The 7,288-nt window shown below is 42.5% G+C and overlaps 1 long non-coding RNA gene across 1 annotated transcript in view; it reads right to left on the bottom strand.

Annotated features, from left to right (window-relative positions):
- Nucleotides 1-316: 316 nt before the first annotated feature.
- The window catches only part of LOC148658678 (uncharacterized), a 35,346-nt gene continuing 28,374 nt past the window's right edge, over nucleotides 317-7,288 (bottom strand). The window contains exons 2-3 of the long non-coding RNA XR_015940569.1: nucleotides 2,421-2,533; nucleotides 317-1,608 (exon numbers count right to left, since the gene is read on the bottom strand). This is a non-coding gene — a long non-coding RNA (uncharacterized LOC148658678). The remainder of the gene's footprint in view (nucleotides 1,609-2,420; nucleotides 2,534-7,288) is intronic.

The raw sequence follows: 7,288 nt of genomic DNA, 5'->3' as shown, positions 1-7,288 counted from the left end.
TGCAATTATAATTAATGACAAGGCAGATGATAGATCTCACAGAAATGCTTTATGAATTTCAACTGGTTTATTTTTTTTTTAATCCCTTCCACATCTGGTCAAGAATATTGCTATTAGACAGGCTTGAAAATCCTGTGATAACACCTGGCTCCAGGGGCTAGTAATGATGATAGACATGACAAGACTTCTTATTGTCTTCCTGTTCACATAAGTACAACTTCTAAAAACTATTGGAGGATAGTATTGATAAAAAATCTTTGAATGAAAAAAAAACAGCTGTGGAGACATTAATATAAAATGCTGAAAGGCTCTAAGACATTAGATGGGCTCTTTTATTTATCTTTCCAATACAAACAGGATTGTTTCCACAGGATTACAGCTTTCAGAAAGCAGCCCAATAGGATAAACATGATTCACTCTGACATTTCCATATCTGTTTAAAGAGAAATCTTAAACCATAATAAGGATATACTGTATATCCAGGCAACTTCCGACATAAAATCCGTAGAAACTAATCCAGGCCATAACTGTGACAAAGAAAGAACAATAACGCAGTAGAGGCACTGCCCTAGAAGCATAAATGAGTGCTAAAATATAAAATGTTAAAATATGTAATTGGTGGATATCAGCAGCTACATTATCACCATTAGTTAATGGAAATCTTCAAAGAACCAGATAAAAGAAGCTTGAAATATTTAAGGCAGAAAGACCAACATTTATTTTCTTTTATATTTGTTACACAACCTTTAAATGATTTTTTTAGTGATCAAGAAATACTGTGCATACACGTGTCTTGGGAAAACCCATGTGTATAAAACAATATACGCATACGTACATGTATACTGAGCATGTCTGTTTTGTGATCAAACATCGTGCAAATGTATGTGTATACTGAGTATGTGTATGTGTAGATGTGATCATATGTGTGTGCGTGCACTGAGGATGTGGCAGCCCCGGAGAACTATAAGCATGCAGATAATGTTTGCTTTAGTTAGACGATCAATACTGATATTGCACTTCTTTATGATCTGTAAATCTCCACCCCCAGACCACTTCCCCAAGCACTAAAGACACAGCAAAAGAGCTGCTCAAAGCATTTATTTTATTATAGGGGGTGTTTTTTAAGGGAGGTTAAACAGTTAAAATTAAAACAAATGTTTTCAAGAATTTGTACAAATGAATCTGCACATTGCATGAAGAAATGAAAGAAACTAATTCTCTTGGGAAGTCTCATGAAATTTACCACGTTCTTCATCAACATTTGCAGATTGTATTTCTTTGCTCCAGAATTGATGTAAAGCTGTTTTTGACTCACTATTAAATTAATTTTCACATGACATAACATGGTCAGAAATAAGCTTAGGGCCAATAATCTGGAAAATGTCCTTTTAATTCAATATTTACGAATTACATCTTGTAGGCTCTTCCAATCAGTTTTATGTCCACTTCGGTCCATACATTGGCACGGTGTGATCTCATGCTCTGCAACATTCATCAGGTCCCTTCTTCTTCCACCGCCAGCCTACAGCTCCACCATAAGGGAGGGTAGATGCAGCTCTCATTGATGACGGTGCAAGCTTACTGCTGCCCAGAACACTCCTGGAGTCCCTGCTGGAACAGCAAGACAAGGATACTGTACCTTGGCCAGCTTATGCTTCCTTCGTGAAATATGCCACCTCTTCAGAGATCCTGGTCACAGCTGGCTAATACATATCCTCTCAGGAAGTAAATTGCCAGTACGTTTGCCATGGTGGAGTAGGGTAAGGTGACCTAGCATCTACATGTCATACAAAACTGGGATATATAGTATCATATGGATGTTTTATTTATAGATGTGTTAAAGCCAGAGATTAGAGTAAGAAAGTGACCTTAACATGTATCTAGATAATATAATATAAAAACTGTGCTTTAAACTGTAATCATGCCAATTTTAACCCTGGATGCCACAGGATTCTTATTTTTCATTTCAAGTTCAGCACTTTACTGGTTTTCCTTCCTGAATTTGTGAGCCTTCTGCGAACTGAGCACATTCGCAGGAAAGGAGAAAGTCACGCTGCTCTGTTTCAATATGCGTGCCACCTCCCTTCAACAATCTCTTCAGGCATTAGTAGCGGCTGGGTGAACTTTTCATACTGGAAGCCGGCTACAGAACCTGCCATCATCCGCGTCTCCCTGGACCAGCCACTCCAGCACTGCACAGACCCAGCTTTCTCATTAACACGAGCAATTAATGCCTGGCAGATGGGGAGGGGGGAGGGGGGTGATTACCACAGATAGGCAGGCAGAAGGCCCTTTAACCTGGAGAATCCATCCTCCTGGCTATGAGACATCACACAGGGGTTGCCGGCTGAACGGCTGTAATTAGCCGATTAGACACGTGCTCTGGGCACTGCCACCCCACCCAGCCCTCCGCCACTCACGTTCCGAGACAGCCGGTGTCTGCGGCGCATTCCCACCTCCCTCCCGACCTCATCAGTATTCCTCTCGGCCCACTATTGCTCAAAGGAGACACCGCGTCAGCATGTCCTCCTCTCTGTGCAGCACAAAATCAATGACTCAAAATTAGATTGACTGGCTGGAGTTCTTCCTGAAGTCCCCCCTCCTCCCCAAACCCATATGCACGCAGACACAGAGCATAAAAGTGTATCAGCAAGGATCTTTATCCAGACAGATAAGTAACCCCTTGCTGCCTTGTCTTACAAGGCTGAGCTATTATATACAGTAATACAATCTCTATGGGGAAAGGCAAGCATTAGCCCAGTGAAAAGCTAATAAATATGCTGTATTACATTTTGTCTAGATCTTACCAGAAGAACACAAACCTGACAACACAAAATGGGAAATAGGAAGAAAAGCATTTAAAACTGAGCTTGGGAATTTAGCCACTGTTTACACAAAGGATTGTGGGGGTCTGGCACAAGTTAGCCAGATAAATTTGCTGCAGCTGATACACTGGATTCATTAAAGAACCAGCTGGATGAGACCCTCAGGTCATTTAGCTACTAACTACCAAATGAGCTAGAGAGGCTGACTGGCCTCCTCCAGTTTGAAACATTTATGTTGTTAAAAATTAAAGCAACCAAACTTTGCGCATGCCGTACATCTACAATTGTCATCAGCGATAAATGAGGTTACTGAAGTTAGCAGCTCAACCCAGAGCAATAGTGAAAATAATGAAAGCATTGCAATTTTCTTGCACAGCTGTACATTATGCCTTTCACCGTGCGATAGGACAGTGCTGGTATTTTTCTCTAACAAAGTATCTGAGCCTGTTCACATTCATCCAGTATGACATTCTGTTAAGGTAACATCGAAAAATGTCAATCTAATGAAGTCGATCCCACCTCATTCAGCGCACATCTCGTTCCATTATGGGAGAACTGCATGTTTTTCAGAGATGACGTGCTGTGCAGTTAGATTTGCACTAATTTGCATCTGTACACACAGCAGGCGTGTGACAGCGTCTCTACCTCTTTCCAAGGAATTTACTGAGAACTGGCAGCCAGTGACAACGACTGTATCCCATCGCTTCACATAACCTTGCCAAAATCCGAAACTACCTACAGTACCTCTCTCTCCAGTGTCAACAAAAACAACCCTCAAACCATTGCTTCTGCCCCTAATGGATTTTTGTAATGTTGAAACAACAAATACTTTTTTGTATTGTACCTGCCCAATTGGGAATCTCAGCCACTATGAAGAAACGCCCCTTTACAGCACTTGGAGAATGGGCACTCACACCCCCTGTAAAAGGCATCTGTCTGAAGTTGTGGGGTCTGCAGGGCAGGAAGGGTACAGGAAGAACACATCTCTTGACTATGGGGAAGGAGAGTGTCCTTAGGATTACTGGACGGAAGAAATACTTGCTTACTGAGATTTAGGGAAATTAGGGACTTGCTTTTTTAAAGTAAGCCAGTCCTGTAGGACCCAAGGGTCTCTGGTGGGGGGCAAGTCAAGGAAACCCCTATGATGTTGTAAGAATTAGCTGTGGTCAGCTAATTCGTGCAACATCAGTGTACTGCCATAAGCCTAAGTTCAAACTGGCAGAGGCTGGGCTGGGGATTTGGTCCTTGGGGGATTTGGGTGCACCATAGAGACAATCTTGCAGTGTTTTGTCAAAAGCCAGAAAGCAGTCTTAAAACAGTGCTGCAGTGAGGGGAAAAAATCACCTTGAACTTCGTTTCTTGTTGCTGTCACAAGAAAAGGGAGCAAGTTTGGCTCAGGTGCCAAAAACCTTTGAAAATCCTCGTGAATGCCTTGGGGTTTCGTTGCAGACACCTTTGCTCCCATAGCCAGCTGTCACATCCTGTTTTGAGTCCAAACGTGTAACAGAATAAACAGTACGTCCTTTTCTAATAAGGAGACAAGCAAGAAAACTAAAGTCCATAGAAAACCTAAGGGCAATGTGTTGCTTCAGCTGGGCAATTAAGGAAATGAGCCTGGTTTTTGACTTTTACAATAAATCTGAATAGACTTATTAGGTCCAAGATACTGATTTTGAAGTGAGAAAATTCAGTAACAGCTAAATGGGAACATAACAGACACTTCTACAAAGCTGTAGCAATATGTCATCTTCAGTGTGTCCCTCACGCCTAGATCTCACTGTATTTTTAGTCCCCCTTCAAGAATGCTTTTAAGATTGAAACCACTCTTTACAGAGCATGTCAAAGGTAAATAAACTTCTCACTGTATAGCTCTGAAGGCACAGATCCAGGCTCGGCCAGTTTGGCATTTTAAACACAGAGCTACAGATCTGTGACTGGGTCTCTTACAGACCCAGCCTAACAAGGATTCTATTTGCAGTTATGAAAATAAGACTCACTTTGTAAATGGTGTAGATCCATTTTGAGTTCCGAATGCTGCAGGCTCTGACCTACAGTACACTGCTTTATACCTGTTGCGTGGATAAATGCACATGGACTCAGAACAAGGTAGCACTTAACCAGAAGGGCTGGAAAACCGTGAAATAGTATTTTAACATCTGTAACCTTTCTTACTGCAAGTCAACTTGTATAAATTATTCTCATTAGACCTCTAATTGCATAAAAAACTTTATTTTCTTTTCTTTCAAACTTTATCATATTTTCATCACCAATTAGACAACTGAAATAAACTCAGCAAATTTCAACACATTTTTTTAAATGAACTTTAATGTACTGAATTTTTCCCAAGATACTGTACCCTTTCTATGCTAAACTGTTAAAAATGTCCCAAAACCAAGAACACTAAAAAGAGACAATTCCTATCATATTTTCATATGTTTTCCTAACAATTGCTTTTCCGGGTTTTCCCTAACCTATCATTTTATTTTCCCACAACCTGAAAAGATAATGGGAAACATGTCCCACATGTCTTTCTGAGAGATGTTGCTCCACAGCAGTATCCTCTGTCTTACGTGCAACTGAATTTCCAGTAGCGGTTCACCTCTGTCTGAGCCACATTAAACAAGATGAGCACCCAAAGACCAAGCCTCATGAATGAGATTAATGCAGCTGCCATACGGTCAACGGAAGTTCCAGGAAAATCCAGAGATCACTTCCACTGTAGCAGAACTACCTAAACCAGGCAGGAAGTGACCTCCAGTGTAGGTGTCAGGAACAATTTACAAGAATGTGCTTGGAAGGACATCTTGTCTTTCAAGTATGTATTATGACTCCCGAAACTCCCGAATGATTCCCGAAACTCCCGAATCAAAAACCTTGGATGAACACTCAGATCCCCGCCCTGCTCAAAGCCCGTGATGCAGCCTTCAAATCTGGTAATGAGGAAGAACTGAGAGGGGCTAGGAAAAAATTAAGAGCTGGCATAAAATCTGCCAAAAAACAGTACAAATCCCTGATAGAACACCACTACAACACCAACACTAACATAATGCATGTGGCAAGACATAAATACAATCACAAGCTACAAGAGCAAAACAAGCCCTGTAAGCGCTACTGACGCGCTCTTCCAAACAAGCTTAATACCTTCTACGCACGCTTCGAAGCTCAAAACCCTGAACCAACCACCTGGACCACTGACTCCCCTACCACCCCACCCCCCACACTATCCAAGCTAGATGTGTGGAAATCACTAAGTAGAGTGAACACACATAAAGCTGCTGGACCTGATGGTATCCCTGGCCTGGTACTCAGAATATGTGCCTGGCAGATAGCTGATGTCTGTACCGACATCTTCAACATGTCCTTGGCCCAGGCCACTGTACCTAGCTGCTTCAAGACGACCACCATCGTGCCAGTACCGAAAAAATCAGCCCCCACATGCCTAAACAACTACCGCCCTATTGCACTCACCCCCATCATAATGAAGTGCTTTGAAAAACTAATTATTCCGCACATTAAAGCCAGCATTCCAAAAACACTGGATCCTCTCCAGTTTGCCTATCGCGCAAACCGCTCCACAGAGGATGCAATCTCTATAGCTTTACACACCACACTAACCCACCTGGATAAAAGGAACACCTATACAAGAATGCTGTTCATTGACTTTAGTTCAGCATTTAACACCATCATACCCATAAAACTTTCTACCAAACTCCGGGCTCTAGGTTTAGATACAACCCTCTGCAGCTGGATCCTAGACTTCCTCACCAGCAGACCCCAGACTGTCAGGATTGGCAACCTCACCTCCAACACACTCACCCTTAACACGGTGCCCCTCAAGGCTGTATGCTCAGCCCACTGTTTTACTCCCTGTTCACCCACGACTGTACTGCTAAGTTCAGCACAAACATCATCATCAAATATGCTGACGATACCACAGTCGTGGGCCTGATCACTGACAAGGATGAGACTGCCTACGGGGAGGAGATAAAACAACTTGCAGACTGGTGCCAAACCAACAACCTATGTCTCAACATCAGCAAAACCAAAGAGCTGATTGTTGACTTCAGAAGAAAAGGAAAAGTTCGCTCCCCCATCTACATAGAAGGGTCTGCGGTGGAGATCGTGAATAACTTCAAATTTCTAGGTGTTCACATCTCTAAGGACCTTACATGGACACTGAACACCTCCAGTCTCATCAAGAAGGCACAACCGTGGCTGTACTTCCTGAGAAGGATGCAGAAAATACACCTACATCCACTGATCCTCACCAACTTCTACAGATTTACGGTGGAGAGCATACTGACCAGCTGCATCACAGTCTGGTACGGGAACTGCACCGCATCCCACCGTAAGGCACTACAGCGGGTGGTCAAAACTGCCCAACACATCATCGGCAGTGCCTTACCATCCATCCAGGAAATATACAACAGGAGCCTGAAAAAAGCCACCAAAATTATGTCTGA

The sequence above is a fragment of the Lepisosteus platostomus genome, chromosome 7, assembly GCF_059453375.1.
Source record: "Lepisosteus platostomus isolate fLepPlt1 chromosome 7, fLepPlt1.hap1, whole genome shotgun sequence".
Taxonomy (NCBI): Eukaryota; Metazoa; Chordata; class Actinopteri; order Semionotiformes; family Lepisosteidae; genus Lepisosteus; species Lepisosteus platostomus.
The sequence above is the reverse complement of the archived record's forward strand: the minus strand, read 5'-3'. Positions and strand labels throughout refer to the sequence as shown.